Genomic DNA, 18,591 nt, shown 5'->3' with positions numbered 1-18,591 from the left:
TTAGACAAAAAAGGAGTGTCCAGGACATTAGAAAGAGAATAAACAGAGAATGGTATATTGTTCATTGTGCTATCATTTGTACTGGACTGCACATAACACATAGAAAAAAATACCTGTTGCCTTTGAGTCATTTCTGATTCATAGCGACCCTATAGGACAGAGTAGAACTGCCCCATGGAGTTTCCAAGGAGCAGCTGGTAGATTTGAACTGCCAACATTTTGGCTAGCAGCCTTAGCTCTTAACCACTGTGTCACCAGGGCTCTTGATAAATACTGAAGGGATGGAGAAGGCACTTGATAAATGCTGAATGAATATCATATTTTTACATAAATAATGTATGCCTTCTAAGTTTGTTTGCCAATCACCCCCTCTACCCAGGAGGTATTTTCATAAGCTCCAGTAAGTCATTTTTTTTTAATTTTTTTATTAGCATAGCTCACGTATGAAAATACTTCATAGAGGGAAGGAGAATTTGGCAATCATAAAAGGCACATGTTATTTGCATAAAAATACTGTAAATGAATGCATGATTACTGTTTTGAAAGACAAGCGTCCATAAGTGTACATGCAAATCCTTGTGAAAATGGGAAGTTAAATTTCACAATTGCATTTTGAAAAGAAAGAACATTTACTAAATAAAAATACTTTGCTATATGACATTTATGTAATTGTCTTACATGAAAACTTTGAATAGTATCAATTGTACAGGGAAAGATATAACATCAAATGCCAGGTTATTCTAGAGTATCTTTGTAGCACAAACTATGCCACTCAGGGACAATTTTGTATTTCTATTGTTTTTAGTTGAGGTCCAGTCAGTTCCAACACATAGAGACCCTATGTACAAAAGAATGAAACATTGCCTGGTCCTATAGAATCCTCACAGTTGTTGCTATGTTTAAGTCCATTGTTTCAGTCACTGCGTCAATCATCTTGTTGAGGGTCTTCCTGTTTTTTGCTGACCAAGTATGATGTCCTTCTCCAGGGACTGATCCCTCCTGATAACACGTCCAACATATATAAGACAAAGTCAAAATCTCACCATTCTGGCTTCTAAGAAACATTCTGGCTGTACTTCTTCCAAGACAGATATGTTTGTTCTTTTGGTAGTCCATGGTATATTCAATATTCTTCTCCAATACCATAATTAAAAGGCATCAATTCTTCTTCAGTTTTCCTTATTCATTGTTCTACTTTCACATGCATATGAAAATGCCACAGCTTGGGTCAGGTGCACCTTAGTCCTCAAAGTGACATCTTTGCTTTTTAGCACTTTAAAGAGATCTTTTGGAACAGATTTGTCCAATGCAATAAGTCATTTGATTCCCTGACTGCTGCTTCCATGGGTGTTGATTGTGGATCCAAGAAAAAAGAAATCCTTGACAATTTCAATATTTTCTCCATTTATCATGATATTGCTTATTGGTGTAATCCATATTGAGCATAAAGAAAACAAAAATCCTCATGACTGAATTTGTGTCTGGTAATTTTGAATTTCATCCTAGACAATGTTAAAGCTATATTGTAGAGATTATAGATTCTGTTATGTTTTTCTGAAGAGCATGCATTGTTTTTCTCCTTTTAATCAGGCAATTAACTGCAGAAAGTAAATTTCAAACTCTGCCTTTCCTTCAGTAACCAAAACCAAACCCACTGCCATCGAGTCAGTTCTGACTCATATGACCCCACAGGACAGAGTAGAACTGCCCCATAGAGTTTCCAAGGAGCACCTGGTGGATTTGAACTGCCAACCTTTTGGTTAGCAGCCGTAGCACTTAACCACTACGCCACCAGGGTTTCCTTTCCTTTAGTAGGCACTTAAAATATCTACTTGCCTCTTTTAACTTTAGATGAGATGCTTCACACATGTATAGCTCAGGGATTCAATAGGTTTGGGACCAGTATTATATGGAGAACCTGGGCCACACTTTGTGTAGTTCCCTCCTTTTGGGAATAACCTACCTTACTTTTCTCTTGCTCTGGCAGCACTTAACTCTGTTATATGATTTCCTCAAACCAATACTGTCAGTTTTCATCCAGGATCTAGCTTCTCCATAGATGGTGTTAGCCAGTCTGCCCTAAAAGTTGTTTATTGTATCGGAAATCTGAGAAAAATATCTCTCACCAGTAACTTTCTTCTAGGACCAGATAAAAGAGAGCAGATCTCATTATTGCTTCATTTTACATAGAGACATTTAAGGTTATTGTGTCTGCATGGTGTTAACCAGCACAGAAGTATTTTTGATTCATGACGTAATTTCTGCTAACAAATAGTGTACTCACTCTCTGAACTCACGCTTTTTTTTTTTTTTTTTTTACGATGACAGTATTTCTTTTTTTTCCCTGAAGGCTTAAAACATCATCATAGGGAATTTCAACTTCATATTTTTCATATTAAATCCTTTCCATATCAATTGCTACCCTTTGCTAAAGCTAAGCCTCTCTCAGCCTCACAATTGCCAGGAATCCGCAAGTGTCATGGAATCTCTCCTTTAGGGGAAAATATTAAATTTATTCATTCTGTTTATTTCTTTTTCTTGAGGTATATGATGAGTCAAGCATTAGATAACTTCAGAAAGTCAATTAAAAAGGGATAGTATAGCTTAACCACAAGGCTTCTCCTATCTATTTTTCCAGTAGTTATTTTAAAACTGTGAACTTGAAATCACCATCCTATGCTGTCTTAAGAGGTTCACTCAATCAAAAGCAAAGTGCTGAGTAATCAAAGATCTTAAATAGCTGGAAGTTCTAACCCTGACCACAAGAAGATTAGAAATCCAGCAGCCAGAACTCAGTGCTTCGATCCACCAAGCACCAGTGCATAATGAGAAATCCCCAAAGCCCCAGATCACAGCTGCATCCTTGCCCACTGTACAACTAAGTGGAAACCTCTTTAATTCCTTAAGAGATCCTATCTTCCTGATGAAAATAGATATTGGCTTCTGTGTAGTATGATTAAAAGAATGGAAGAGGATTAGCAAAGATGCAAGGGAAAGGGCTCAGCCTTGCTTATTTACATGGCATTACTGCTGACAGGTGATGTAAAAGAAGGGAGTAACCCGAAGGCAACCCTGCACCTGAATTAAAGCAGTATTTATTTACCCAAATTATAAAAGGATTAAGATCCATTTATTTTCCCATATCACATCTTTCTTAAATCCATTAAGCACTTTGATGCTTACTTATTTTCTGTAGCAAATAGCCAAGCTATTTGGAGAAATGTTTGTTTTCGTTTAAAACAGCCTGTCAACTGATTGTAAGTGAAATGTAAGAGTTGTAGCAATAGTGTCTTCATACATATTGGAATGAATGAAAGCTATTCCTATTGTTTAGAGTATAAACATTTGAAGGCCATAGAATTTTTAACATCTTGTCATTCCTTACCTTTTGCTATATAACGTACATTATATACATGCAGCTTAGTAATGTTCTATAAGATTTACTGAAAGCATTGCCTATATTAGAATACCATGTCATAAATAATTCTACAAATTTTCTATCAAGGTAAGTGTAAAATTTAATGTTAAAATTTGAAGTTGCACTTCTCCAAAGGTAATAAATCTTCAGAAAGATTGTGAAGAACTTAGAATGTTGTAACACATTTTTCCACCACGAGTTATCCAATAATCTTGCTTCCTGTGAAAAAGTAAAAACATCCCCACAAAATGTCAAATAAGTAACTATAAAATGCAAAAACTACTTGAAATTAATAATATCTCTAAGCTGTTTTTTTTCTAAGCTGAAGGGCCACTAAAGTATTTGACATTATCATACAAGAAAAATGTATATACATTTGAAATTTCTTCTTAAACTCCATAACTTTTTTTTAAAATAAAGTGACTTTCTACCCAATCTATTGCCTCTAAAGCAGTGTTTCAATATAATATAAAAATAATGTAACCCCTGAAGGTTTTGAGATCTAGTTGGATGCAACATAGTATGTTGTATTAAAGTAGGATAAAAACACATAATCTATATGATTACATTAGGAAAAAATCAAACAAAAATAATCCTCAAAAAAACAACATAAAACTATAAAAAGCACAGTGAAATAAGTTGGGTAATTTTGCACTGGGTTAGGGTTTGACATGATCCAAAAATATTTCATAGAGGAAAATCAATTTTAGTCAAAATGTGTAAATTTTAAATTTAGTAACAGGAAGGCAGAATAAAATAAATAATCTGGACATAATTAAAGGGAAAATTTGATAAGTTTGACAAATATATATTATATATTGTTATATATATAATATTTTCAAAGATTTCTCTAGAATTAACACCTGTGAAAGCAGCAGTCAAGAAATCAAAAGTTTGAAGTCAGGAAAATTGTATGTCGGAGTTGTATCTTTTCACCATACTTATTCAATCTGTATGCTGAGCAAATAATCTGAGAAGTTGGACTATATCAAGAAGAACACAGCAACAAGATTGGAGGAAGGTGCATAAACAGCCTACCATATACCAATAACACAACCTTGCTTGCTAAAAGTGAGGAGGACTTGAGGCACTTACTGATGAAGATCAAAGATTACGGACCTCAGTATGGATTGGACCTCCACATAAAGAAAACAAAAATCCTCACACCTGGACCAATAAACAACATCACGATACATAGAGAAAAGTTTGAAGTTGTCCACGATTTCATTTTACTTGGATCCACAATCAATGACCATGGAAGCAGCAGTCAAGAATTATGTTATACATTGACAATATATATATTATGAAACCTACTACTTTGGTGTTAATATAGCCAACTGGTTTTTCATTTTTTTGGCAGGTATTAACATTATATATGTATTTTTTTATGTTTTGAAATTTTAATCTTGTTATGTCTTTATATTTAAACCATTTTCTTCTAGCCTACATCTATCTAAGTCTTTCTGTTTTCCCAATATGACAATCTCTGCATTTGGATATTATTTTTAGACCATTAATATATAAAGTGATTATTTTCTTGATATGGTTAAGTTTAAGTCTACCTTAGTCCTATGTTTTTTCTCTATTTGTCCCATCTCTTCTTCTTTAAAAAAAAAATTCCGCCATTTTTTCCTGGATTGAGTATGTTTTATTATCCCATTTTATATTTACATTCACTTATCTATAATTTTATTTTATTTTTTTACTTCAAGTTTACCTTAGAGTTAATCTTTTACTTTAGCATAGACTACCCTTAAGCATCTTTAAGATGTAGGAAGCATCAAAAGAAGATGGAAGGAATACACAGTCACTGTACCAAAAATTATTGGTTGGCATTTATCTATTACAGGAGATAGCATCAAGAACAAATGATACTGAATGAAGTCCAAAGTGCACTAATGTCACGGGCAAAAAAAAAAAAAAGTCTCCAGGAATTGATAGAATACCAAATGATATGTTTCAACAAATAGATACATTACTGGAAGCATTAATTTTTCTATACCAAGAAATTTGGAAGACAGTTACCTGGCCAAATGACTAGAAGAAAATCATACTTGTGCCCATTCCAAAGAAAGGTGATCCAAAAAAAGGCAGAAATTATCAAATAATATCATTAATATCACACACAATTAAAATATTGCTAACCATAATCCAAAAATTGTTATAGCAGTAGATCAACAGTAAATTCCTAGAAATTCAAGCCAGGTTCAGAAGAGAATGTGGAAAGAGGAATATCATTGCTGACGTCAGATATATCTTGGCTGAAAGCAGAGAACAACAGAAAGATGTTTACCTGTATTTTGTTGATTATGCAAAGGAATTGACTTTGAGGATCATAACAAATTATGGATGATATTGTGAGGAATGGGAATTCCAGAACACTTAATTGTGCTCATGAAGAACTTGTACATAGAACAAGAGATGGTCATTAGAACAGAACAAGGGAACACTGTGTAGTTTAAAATCAAGAAAGGTGTGGGTCAGGGGCGTATTATTTCACCACACTTATTCAATCTGTGTGCTAAGCAAATAATCCGAGAAGCTGGGCTATTTGAAGAAGAACAGGACATCAGGCCCGGAGGAAAACTCATTAATAACATGTGATTTGCAGATGACACAATCTTGCTTTCTGAAAGTGAAGAGGACCTGAAGCACTTACTGATGAAGATCAAAGACTGCAGCTTTCAGTATGGATTGCACCTCAGCATAAAGAAAACAAAAATCCTCGCTATTAGACCAATAAGCAATGTCATGATAACTGGAGAAAAGAGTGAAGTTGTCAAGGATTTCATTTGACTTGGATCCATAATCAACACCCATAGAAGCAGCAGTCAAGAAATCGAACAACATATTTAATCAGACAAATCTGCTGCAAAGTACCTCTACAAAGTTTTGAAAAGCAAAGATGTCACTTTGAGAACTAAGGTGCCCCTGACACAAGCCATGATATTTTCAATTGCCTCATATGCATGCAAAAGCTGGACAATGCATAAGGAAGACTGAAGAAGCATTGATGCCTTTGAATTGCAGTGTTGGCAAAGAATATTGAATATACCATGGACTTCCAGAAGAATGAACAAATCTATCTCGGAAAAAATACAGCCAGAATTCTTTTTAGAAGATGCGATGGCAAGGCTTCATCTCTTAATAGAGTCCCACATGATTCTTAGGGTTTGTTCATTTTTTAAATTCTTTAATCTGATTATTCTTCAAATATATTGGTGCCAAGTGTTTTATCTTCATTCTCATGAGCTCTGACTTCCAGGTCTTCAATTCTCCTCCTCTGACTTTCTATTGAGTTGTCTAATTCTGAAATTTTATTGTTAATCTTTTGAATTTCTGATTGCTGTCTCTCTATGGATTCTTGTAGCCTATTAAATTTTTCGTTATGCTCTTGAATAACCTTCTCAATTTCCTCAAATGCTTTATCTGTGTATTCCTTGGCTTCTTATGCATTTTGTCTGATCTCCTTCCTGATCACTTGAAGAGTTCTGTATATTAATCTTTTGTACTCTACCTCTGGTAATTCCAGAAATACCTCTTCATCCAGAAGATTCCTTTATTCTTTGTTTTGGGAGCTTGTTGAAGTGGTCATGGTCTGCTTCTTTGTGTGATTTGATATTGACTTTTTTCTCTGAGCCATCTATAAGTTATTGCATTAATTTATTTTATATTTGCTTACCGTGTCCTAGCTTCTTGCTTTGTTTTGTTTTTGAGTGAGCTAGCTTGATTATTGGAGTCTTTGAAGTTCTAACGTCCTGTCACCAGATGGCTAGAGCTGTTACCAGGCACATGAGCCTAGGAGTCCATTCACTTTTCTTATATGGACTCAGTTCAGGTGTCCAGATAGGCAGTCACCAAGTGTGTGGTGCAGGCTCTCACCTACAGTCATAGAGGAGAAGCGATGATTGTTGTATGCACAGGTTTCTGGTTGAAGCAGGGGTCTCACTATGAGCAAGGCAGGGAGCTGACAACCATCCCCCAAGTATCTGTGAGGAAGGTGTGTTCCTGTTCTTTATAGTGCATAGGTGGTTGGGCTCTACAACTGTACCATAGGCAGCCAATGCTTTTAACTGTAAAGACTGGGAGGCACCACTTATCCTTGGACCCCTGTCATGGGTGGCTAGGTGGCATGGGTGGAGCCGCCAGTCCTCAGGCTCCTAATATGGATAGGTGAGGACCCTGCTTAATAGGCAGAGCAGTGTCAAACGTCAAAAACCTGCCTCTCCGCCATAAAGCTGAAACTGTTAAAGTCAGACCTCAGGCACATACACCCTTGCACCATGACCACAAGGGCCTAGCTGCTGAAATGGGGACACATGGGTCCATGCAGTGGCAAAAGGCATTCAAAGTTTGTGGACTGCTTGTGCCTGGACAAGAGCTGCTTCTGCCCTAAGTTCCCAGCTTAGGGTAGCTGGCAGATTATTTTTAACCTGTTTGTTAATTTGTTCCTTCTCCAAGGCCAGGAGAATGGCTCGGGATGCTCAGCAGAATCTATCTCGGGCCCAGGAAATAAACTGCCATTGAAGCCAGCTCGAGGCCTGGGACAGCGGGATGAGAGATCATATAAATGCGAGAGAGTTCTTTCGAAAGAGGGGCTATTTGATCCACTCAGTAAATTAGTTGCAAGCACTTATCTTATGCTGAGAGGGCTGTTTGCTGATTCCGGAGGTGTGAGTAGACTCTGCCGCTGGCATTCTGTGGCTAATGAAACTGCGTCCTGAATGCTACCTCCAGTCCCACTACTGTTGTGCAGGGGATTAGGCTGTGCCGCTGGCTCACTCTCATTTGCTGAGGTAACCACGTCCTGAATGCTACCGCCAACCCTGCCACTGTTTTGCCAGGAGATCAGGGCTGAGGGGTGCTGGTTCCCACCGAGTCAGGTCCAGCAACTCCTCACTACTTCTGAATCATCTCCACCTCATCCTGCCACTCAGTCCAATTTCTTAACTTTGCCTTTGATGTTCAGGGTGCCTAGCTTGTCATATATATAAAATGAATTCACCTGTTTTTTCAGGTCTTTGTTGTAAGAGGACCACTGGAAGTGTCTGACTACTCTGCCATCATGGCCCCCCCTCACTTTTTAACACTTTAAAGAGGTCTTTCGCAGCAGATTTGCCCAATGCAATGCATCATTTGTTTTCTTGACTGCTGCTTTCATGGGCATTGATTGTGGATTCAAGTAAAATAAAACCCTTGACTAATCAGTCTTTTCTCTGTTTATCATGATGTTGTTTATTAGTCCAGTTGTGAGCATTTTCTTTTGTGTTGGAGATGTAATCCATACTGAAGGCTGTAATCCTTGATCTTCATCAGTCATTGCTTCAAGTCCTCTTCCTTTTCAGCCAGGTTGTGTCATCTGCATATCACAGATCGTTAATAAGTGTTCCTTCAATTCTGATGCCCCATTCTTCTTCACATAGTCCGGATTCTTGGATTATTTGCTCAAAATATAGACTGAATATTCAGGTGAAATGATACAACCCTGACACACATCTTTCTGGTACTCTTTCCTTTCAACCAAGATCTATCTGACATCAGCAGTGATATCCCTCATTCCATGTCCTCTTCTGAATCTGGGTTGGATTTTTGGCATTTCCTTGTAGATGTAGTGCTGCAACCGTTTTTTAATTATCTTCAGCAAAATTTTACTTGAGTGTGATATTAATGCTATTGTTCAATAATTTCTGCATTCTGTTGGATTATCTATCTTTGGAATGGGCACAGATATGAATCTCTTACACTTGGTTGGCCAGGCAGCTGTCTTCCAAATTTCTTGGGATAGACCAGTGAGCACTTCCAGCAGTGTATCCATTTGTTGAAACATCTCAATTGCTAGTCTGTCAATTCCTGAAGTTTTTTTTTTTTTTTTTTTTTTTGTCACTGCTGTCAGTGCAGCTTGGACTTCTTCCTTTAGTACCCTCAGTTCTTGATCATATGCTACCTCCTGAAATACTTGAACTTTCAACAGTACTAAAACCTATAAAAAAAAAAATTGCTGTTTAGTCAATTCTGACTCATATCAACCCTATAGGACAGAGTAGAACTGCCACATAGGGTTTCCAAGGAGTGGCTGGTGGATGTAAACTGCCAACCTTTTGGTTAGCAGCCATAGCTCTATTACACTCAAGCCTTGCCGTTGGCACAGTCAAGTATGGGAAAGAAGATGTGTCCTATAATGTGAGATTAAATCTCAATCTTCTAGAGGGCCTGTGTATCTGGGATGTGATCTTCATAAGTGCTTCTCCAATAGTACAGCCCTCCCCCATTTGGGTAGAGAAGAAGACTAGTGGTGACTGGAATTGGGAAAATGCCCTTCTCCCAGTTTAGATAAATGTCTGGTAAGGTACTTTTCCCTAGAGAGTAGGCCTTTGTTAGGAGAATGCCCTGGACTTATTTCTCAATGATTATTCTTCCCCTCCCCCTGCCAGATACATGAGGAGATCTTTTTTAAAACTTCATCATGGGGGCCCAATGGATCTTCTGAGGGTAAACAATGTAAGTGTGGTGCATGCAGGAGTACCTCACTCTCACACTAAGCCTCCAGGATTTGTCGAAATTACCACATAAACTGTTCTACCACTTTATCGCTCCAGCAGCTTCTGATACAGCTAAGAAGGTATTAGTTGAGATGCTTTGGAATTGCCTTTGTCACCAGATTTGGAGTAGGTGGCTTGCCCTACAACCTCAGTTCTCTGATACACCTAAGAGAAGTGATTGATTTTCACTTTGTTCTACCTTCTGGCGTGACAACTTCTAAGCTCTTTACATGTGAATGCTGAAACCACAAGTCTATAATGACTTTTTAAATGTCCTTTTTCTGTTAATCATAATTTTTTTTTTTCATTCTGGATGAGTTTCAACTAACTGAATCATCTCCTCATTATAGGTTTCATTATATTTCTTCTTTGCATGCCAGTACTTTTTTTTTTTTATTATGTCACATGTGTATTTTATCTTTTTAAGGTAAGAGATAAATAAATCCAAAGAGTCACACATTAAATATGCTTATCTTGATCAGAAGCTATTGGAAGTATACAAATGTGCTTGGTATTATTATTTTCTGATAAATTTATGTTTTCTCAGATATAATTAAAATTCTTATAAGCCATCTGCTGCTTTCAGGTTTTGATTTTAATATTTGTTGGGCTTTTTCACAGCAGAACTGAGCCTAGGGCTAATTATTCTCCATGAAGACAACACTCTTCTTAGTAATCTATCTGATTCCCTGAAAATTATGAGGTTTTCCAGTCTATCTGTGGGAACAAGCAGTATTCCCAACCCTGTTTGAGTTCCAGGCACTGTTGTTGCCAATCCTTTCATGTAGTTATTTTCCCCCTCAGGTAGCTTTCTCGTACTGCTGAGTACCCAAAAACCCAGTGCTGTTGAGTCAATTCCGACTCATAGCAACCCTATAGGACAGAGTAGAACTGCCCCATAGAGTTTCCAAGGAGCGCCTGGCAGATTCGAACTGCTGACCCTTTGGTTAGCAGCCATAGCACTTAACCAGTAGTAACCTACAAAACACCAATAGTGCCCTTTGCAGATCACCAATTTTCTAGAAGCACTATTCTCTCCAAAACTCTGTTATGTAAACTATGGCTATCTTGGTTTCTCTGTATTTTGAAGTAGATTTACTCAACTCAGGGATTCTGCCAGGCTCCTCTCTTGTTCTACCCCCTTACGTTGTAGACTGGAAATTCTTTAATGCACTCACTGGGACAATGTTGTTGTTTGTTAGTTCTGTCAAGTTAGCCCTGACTCATAGTAACCCTATGCACGACAGAATGAAACACTGACCAGTCCTGCACCATACTCACAATTGTTATTATGCTTGAGCGAATTGTTGCAGCCACTGGGTCAATTCATCTCATTGATGGTCTTCCTCTTTTTCGAAGACCCTCTATTTACCAAGCATGACATACTTCTCCAAGGACTGGTCTCTCCTGATAACATGCCCAAAGTATGTGAGATGGAATCTCACTATCCTTGCTTCTAAAAAGCATTCTCACTGTATTTCTTCTGAGACAGATTTATTCGTTCTTTTCACAGTCCATGGTATAGTCAATATTCTTTGCCAACTCCATAATTCAAAGGCATCAATTCTTCTTCAGTGTTTCTTATTCATTGTCCAGCTTTCACATGCATATGGGTCATTTGAAAACATCATGGCTTGCTTCAGGCATACCTTAGTCTTTAAAGTGTCATCTTTGCTTTTTAAAAATTTAAAGAAGTCTTTTAAGGTAGATTTTTCCAATGCAATGTGTCATTTGATTTCTTGAATGCTGGTCCATAGGTGATGATTGTGGATCCAAGTAAAATGAAATCCTTGACAACTTCAATCTTTTCTCCATTTATTATGTTGTTGCTTATTGATCCAGACAATGTTCTTCTGCTATTGATAAGATTTTCACTGGCTAAATTTTTCAGAAGTAGATTGACAACTCCTTCTTCTTAGTCTGTCTTGGCCTAGAGACTTAAGTGAAACCTGTTCACCAGGGGTGACCCTGCTGGTATTTGAATACTGGTGGCATAGCTTCCAGCATCACAGAAACATGCAAGACCCCACAATACGACAAACTGACTGCACCACGGGGATTGGGACAATAGTAGCACTCAACTCATTTGTTTTTCAACTCTCAGTAATCACTGATCTTTGTAGTCTATGGTTTAGTGTTTTGAAAACCATTATTTTATATATTTTATTCAGCATTTGGTCATTTTGGAGAAGAGTAAATCCATTCCCTGTTCCTCTATCTTGGTTGGAAGCACAAGTCCCCATTTGTGTAGATTTGATTCTGATATTGAATATTACATTAAATACCTTAACTTGCAATTTAAGAATAAATTCCAAGGCAGAAAAGATTTTTGTCTGTTCTGTTCCAGAATCTTTGCATTTTAAATAGTGGTGCTCAGGAAAGATTTGCTGAATAGATTTAGTGGTTGAAGCTAGTGATGATTTATTTAGCAATGTCCTGATACCTCTCTTTAAGGCTATCACATAAAAATGATCAATTTTATATACTCTAACTCGACAGTAATCCAACTACTTTTAAAAACATATGTCATTAAAAGAGGCTGAGCAATTACATAGAAGTAATTTCACAGCCCGACTTCAGCACTTCCTCTGTGTATGGCCCTGTTGGTTCACAGAGAGTGAATTTCTTCATTCACCTCAAGTTGACAGGACTGACTGTGGTAATGTATATGAGGCGATTACCTCAGTGGCTGAAGTATAGAATGCACTTAATAAATTCCAGTATACTGACACACCCTTTCTTTCTTTACAATCACACAAGAAAAAATAAGATTCATTCGTTCATTTATTCACTCATTCAACATGCATTTATCAAGCATTTACTATATGTCAAATCCCATTCTTTGATCCAAGGATACAGCAAGAAGAAAACTGAGGAAGTCCTTGCTCTCATGGAACTTTTGTCTTTGTAGAGAAGAAAAGCACAGAGTCAACAAAGAAAAATGACAACCATATATGAATGTGTGAGTTAGTGATAAGTGCCGTGAGGAAGAGAATCCAGGGATGTGGAAGGGGTACTGTTTTATAACCATCAGGGAAGGCCTCAATAATAAGATGGTGTTTGATAAGAGCACAAAAGGAAGCAAGGAAGTGAGTCACGTAGATATTACAAGATGAAGCACTCCCAATGAGGACCAGTGATGGCAGAAACCTTGTGGCGCAAGGTTGCTCGATATGTTCAGTAAACAGTGAGGGAGGCATAATGATACTTACCTCGAGAGAGAGAGACAGAAAAGAAGAGAATGAGAAAAAAGACTGAAAGAGAGGTAGAAGATAGAACAGAGAGGTGTCATCCCCAAACTTAGGCTACTGGGCATGAGTCACGGCAACATTTCCAAGGGCTATAGCAGCTCACCATCATTATTCTTTACATTTTCTTTCCACAAGTACCTGGCCTATAAAAACTCTACTTAAAGAAATAACCAAATGCTCATGAATCTTGTTTTTAAGTGTGATCTACACCCACAGACGCCTACCTGGCATGTATTAATATTGGAGTCAGATTGAATTACTTTACTTTTTACAACCCCTCTACACTGCTTCCACCACAAAAGAATGAGACCTGTTTTGTTAGTAAGTTGTATTCTGTTAGAGGATGTAGTTCTGTGCCCAGGTTAGTGGGAAGCAAAAGGAATGGTGAATTTCCCCTAGTGAGAGTAGGCCTCTGTGGTGTTCTCCAGTCAGAATGTCTCACATGGAGGTGTTAGTGCAAAGGGATGCACCATCTCTAGACTCTTCTCCAAAAGGAAATTTGATGGTCCAGTGACTTGTGTGGACCCAGGACCTGAACAGCAGACATTCCCATCCCTCTCCAACAGGGTGAATGATTTCAGAAAATGGAATATGAAGGCATGAGAAGAGGAAACCAATTCTCTGTCCTACAGTGAGCTTCCTCTTTATAGTAGTGTGACCTTGTGACTTGTAATTTTATGCATCACCTTGGCTAGGCTATGACTCTCAGTGGTTTGGCAAGATACTGCATTGTTTGCTATTCTATAATGTAATGTAATATAATCTCCTTCCATGACGTGATCTGATAGAATCAACGAGTAATTCAAAAACAGAGTGCAATGGCTAATATTGTGTGTCAACTTGGCTGGGCCATGATTCTCAGTGTTTTGGCAGTTGTATAATGTTGTGATCACTTCCCTGTCGAAATTTGATATGCGCTCACCCCCACGATGGGATCTGCTGAGTGGTAGCAGCAGGGGTGGGGCCTGTGGTGGTTTACTGCCCCCTCAGCCTTCATATCTCTGCCTTCCATCGCCTACTTCCTTTTTCTGCTCACTTTGCAAAAGTTGTTGGCTTGTTCTGGATCCAGCAGCTGTCTTCTGTCTGATCTCTGGTTCTTGGGACTTGAGCTAGCAGCTTACCTGTCCATCTTGGGATTCACCAATCTTCACAGCCTGCGAGCAAGAGTACTGCTCCTTTACCTGCCTATCTTGGGTTCACCAGCCCCTGCAGCTACGTGACTCAGGAAAACCTTGTAGCTTTGCCTGCTGACTTCGGGGATTCCTCAACTGTCACAGACACTGAGCAGGAGCCTTACTCTCTGACCTGCTCATCTTGGGTTCACCAGCTTCTGTGGCTCCATGAATTGGGAAAGGACTCTATCCTGATCCAAGGACTTAGGACATCCCAGACCCTACAATCATGTGAGCTGTTTCCTTGATATAAATTTCTCTGTATATATTAATAGAAAACCCTGGTGGCATACTGCTTAAGTGCTACAGCTGCTAACCAAAAGGTCAGCAGCTCAAATCCACCAGGCGCACCTTGGAAACCGTGTGGGACAGTTCTACTTTGTCATATAGGGTCACTATGAGTCGGAATCGACTTGACAGCAACAGGTTTGTTTTTTTTTTGGTTTGGTATATATTTATACGCTTTACTGGTTTTGCTTCTCTAGAGAACCCAGCCTAAGATATTTGGTACCAAGACAGTGGGGTTCTTCTCTAACAGATACCTCAAATGCAGAACCAATTTTGAAACTGTGAATGGATAGAGTTGCAACAGTGGCAGAGGACCAGCACAACAGAGAACCTGCAGTGGCAGAAAAGTGGCAACAGCAGAGAACCAGAGGCAGCAGAACCAGGAAATCAGTGTAAGATGGAGTTGGAGCCGACCCACAGAGTGAGAGAGCTGACTGCCTGTGTGCGGGAGGATTCCTGGACGAGCGGGGTGCCTCTGGGCACTTATTGGTGGAGCTACAGATCTTTGGAACACTTGCCCCAGCAGGGCAGATGCAGGCATGAGGCTCTAGGAGCCAAGAGGCCAAGAAACCTTGAAGCAGAAGCTGAAGAGACAAGGAACACAAGAAGCTGAGCTGCCTGAGTCTCAGAAGGTATGGCCATGACCTGTGGGGTTTCAAAGGGTGGAGCCATGGCCTCTGGTGTTTCTAAGGGTGGAGTTGCCACTCAGATGGACTAGGAGAATGGTGTGCCTAGAGCCAAGGGAGCAGCGTTGCTGTCCCAGTGGGCCTGGAAGGCAGAGCTGAAGCCCAGGGCCAAGTGGCTTCCACTCAGAATCTGGAGAGTGTGGCTAATACCTCAAGGCTGGAGGGTAGGATTATTGTGTAAATGGTCTCAGAGAACAGAGTATTATTTTCAAAACCTTGAGGGCTAATGTAACGTGTTCTACTGACTTGGTTGGTGCCTGTTATGCCTTCTTTCACTTCAGTTTCTCCCGTTTATAGTGGAAATGTCTAGCTTGCACCTGTTCTGCCATTGTACCTTTGGAAGAAGATAACTCGTCTTCTGGATTTCACAGATGAAGAGGAATTTTTGGATTTTGAACTTGGAGTTAAGACTTTTGCTATTATATGACTGGATGAACATGTTTTGCATGTTATAAGGATGTGATTTTGGGCGTGCCACAGGGTGTAATGTCATGAATTGAATTGTGTCCCCCCAAAATATGTGTCAACTTGGTTAGGCCATGGTTCCCAGTATTGTGTGGTTGTCCTTCATTTTGTGATTGTAATTTTATGCTAAAGAGGATTAGGATGGGATTGTAACACTGCCCTTAGTCGGGTCACCTCCCTGATCCAATGTAAAGGGAGTTTCCCTGGGGTGTGGCCTATACCACCTTTTATCTCTCAAGAGATAAAAGGATAGGGAAACAAGCAGAGTTGGGAACCTCATACCACCAAGAAAGAAGCACCAGGAGCAGAGTGAGTCCTTTAGACCCGGGTTCCAGAGCCAACAGAGGGAGAGCCTTCTCCTGGATCTAATGCCCTGAATTTGGACTTCTAGCCTACTAGACTGTGAGAAAATAAATTTCTCTTTGTTAAAGCCATCTACTTGTGGTATTTCTGTTAAAGCAGCAGTAGACGGCCAAGACACAGGGTTTCTTTGGGGGTGTAATCTACCTCCAGAATATAAGCAAATGTTCTGGCAGATCTCTCTCTCTTTCTCAGTATTGCATTATTTTCATCACCTGAACCTGCAGACCTTGATACACACCTGCAGAAGCCTCTGGTCTGCCACCTAAAACTACAGATTTTGAATTGCCAGACCCACCACTGCATGAAACAATCCCTTGAAGTAAATCAATCTCTCTCTCTCTTTCTTTCTCTCTATGCATGTACATCTCACTGGTTTTGCTCCTCTAGAGAATCCAAACTACGACAGACGTTGAAACCATCAACTCTTTACCATCCTGTTTGTTTCCTTTCCTGTTCCACTTCTTACACCCCAACCATGAATTTGCCTTCAACTGGTTCTAACATGCATTTCCACGCTCCTTTTCTTCCCAAAAACCACCTCTTTTCTAAAAAGGTCTATATTTTCCTAAGGTTCACTTTATCACTCCCCAAGACCCACCTGCCATGCAAGTTTAAACGTTCTTTGAAAACTCACTGCCACAGGGTTTTGATTTCCAAGTTACAAATCCTTCTCCAACATTATCACAGACAAATACAACTTCTAACAATGCCATTAAATATTGATTGCTTTACTTGCCTGACAATATTTTTACATTCACATATAATTTTTGAGGGGACATTTTTTTTCCTACAAAGCATAATATAAACAAAAAGGCAAACAAACAAAAATTTCAGCTGTCTGAGGGGAGAGAGAGCAGAAGTAAATAGTGCCCCTCCTAGTTGTAGATGGGCATCTGCTTTGGGGCACAAGGCCTAGGTGCCCTCTTTGTGAAGCAGTTGGTACGGGAGGGGCAGGGACAGTGTATTGTTCTTGCCCATGTCAGGGTGGATGGGGTGGGGTGGTCACCTAGAGAAATTCCATTGCAAATAAATAAATCCTCTATTTGTGTGAGGTCATCTGGTGATAGCATACCTCTAGCATTGAAGATGGTTTGTTTAGCTTCATGGTAGATGGGTTAAGATTTTAGAGTTCCTATTTTATTTCTCTGTTCATATCATTCTTTTTCTTACAAAGCCTTTAGCAATATGACAGTGTACTAAGATACAAACAGGGTTGAAACAGGCTCCCTACCATTACGGAATTAATTTTATGTGTGCAACTAGACAGATGATAACAGATAATCGTAAATAGCACACCAGCTATGTCTAACTGCTGTACAGCCTAGAGGTAGGCAGGGCCCAGGAAAGTCTTCACAAAGATGAGATGGGCACAGTCTTATAGACGTTCCAGATGGAGAGACGGCGAGGCTATTCCAGAGGGACAGGTTGGGCAGGACCAGCAAGGCTTGAAACATATAACACCAGGTAACTAGACACTAGATTTCTATTTGCTATGATGATGGAAAGCAAGACTTGAGAGATAGGCAATGGACTCACTGAGTTTTGAAATGTTCATTGTTTTTTATGTTAAGCAATAGGTACTTTTTATAAGAAATCTTACAGAATTCCACTTAAAAATTGTATAGCAAAAGATTTGAGATAGAAGGTTCTGCATGCTGCTAGACTGTTTCCCTGTCTTTCCATCCCCCCACGAAGATGCCCAGGTATTGGTCAGAATGACCAGTGCTTCTGGACAGTCATTGAAAAGCTACTATAGCAGACAACAGACAGCACTTGAAGGAATTTAAACAGTAGATCTACAAGATGATGGTGCTCCAAAGAGCATTCCAGCTGAAACATTAGGGTCATGGTGAGACTGGTAAGAAAAACAGTAGAAAATGGTAAGTGCTAATGGGATTGGAAAAGAGAGGCTGTCTTGAGAGATAACAGAGGCTAGATTGATTCAAATAATTGAACTCTGCAGTTTCTAGCTTGTGGTGAAGATGCCATTAGCTGTGAACACAGATAGAAGAGCAGGTGGGATTAGGAAGAAGCCAGTCTTCTGTACTGGAAGAAGTGAGATGCTGATGGATCACCATGGCAGGGATACTTAGTGTGGAAATATAGCTCTGTATGCCTACCTGGGCAAGTGGTATCCACATAGGCAGGTCAGACCATAGGTCTGAATGGCATTCAATGAAGAACTATTACTATGGGTTGAATTGGGAACCCAAAAAAGATATGTTGAAGCCCTAACCACCAGTACTGAGAATGTGACCTTATTTGAATATAGGGTCTTTGAAGATGTTATCAGTTAACATAAGGGTAAAATGGAATAGGGTGGACCCTAACCCAATATGACTAATGTCCTCCTAAGAATACATGTACACAAGAAAGATGATCATGTGAAGATGGAGGCAGAGATTGGAG

The sequence above is a fragment of the Loxodonta africana genome, chromosome 2 (assembly GCF_030014295.1).
Source record: "Loxodonta africana isolate mLoxAfr1 chromosome 2, mLoxAfr1.hap2, whole genome shotgun sequence".
Taxonomy (NCBI): Eukaryota; Metazoa; Chordata; class Mammalia; order Proboscidea; family Elephantidae; genus Loxodonta; species Loxodonta africana.
This window is presented reverse-complemented; position numbering follows the sequence as displayed.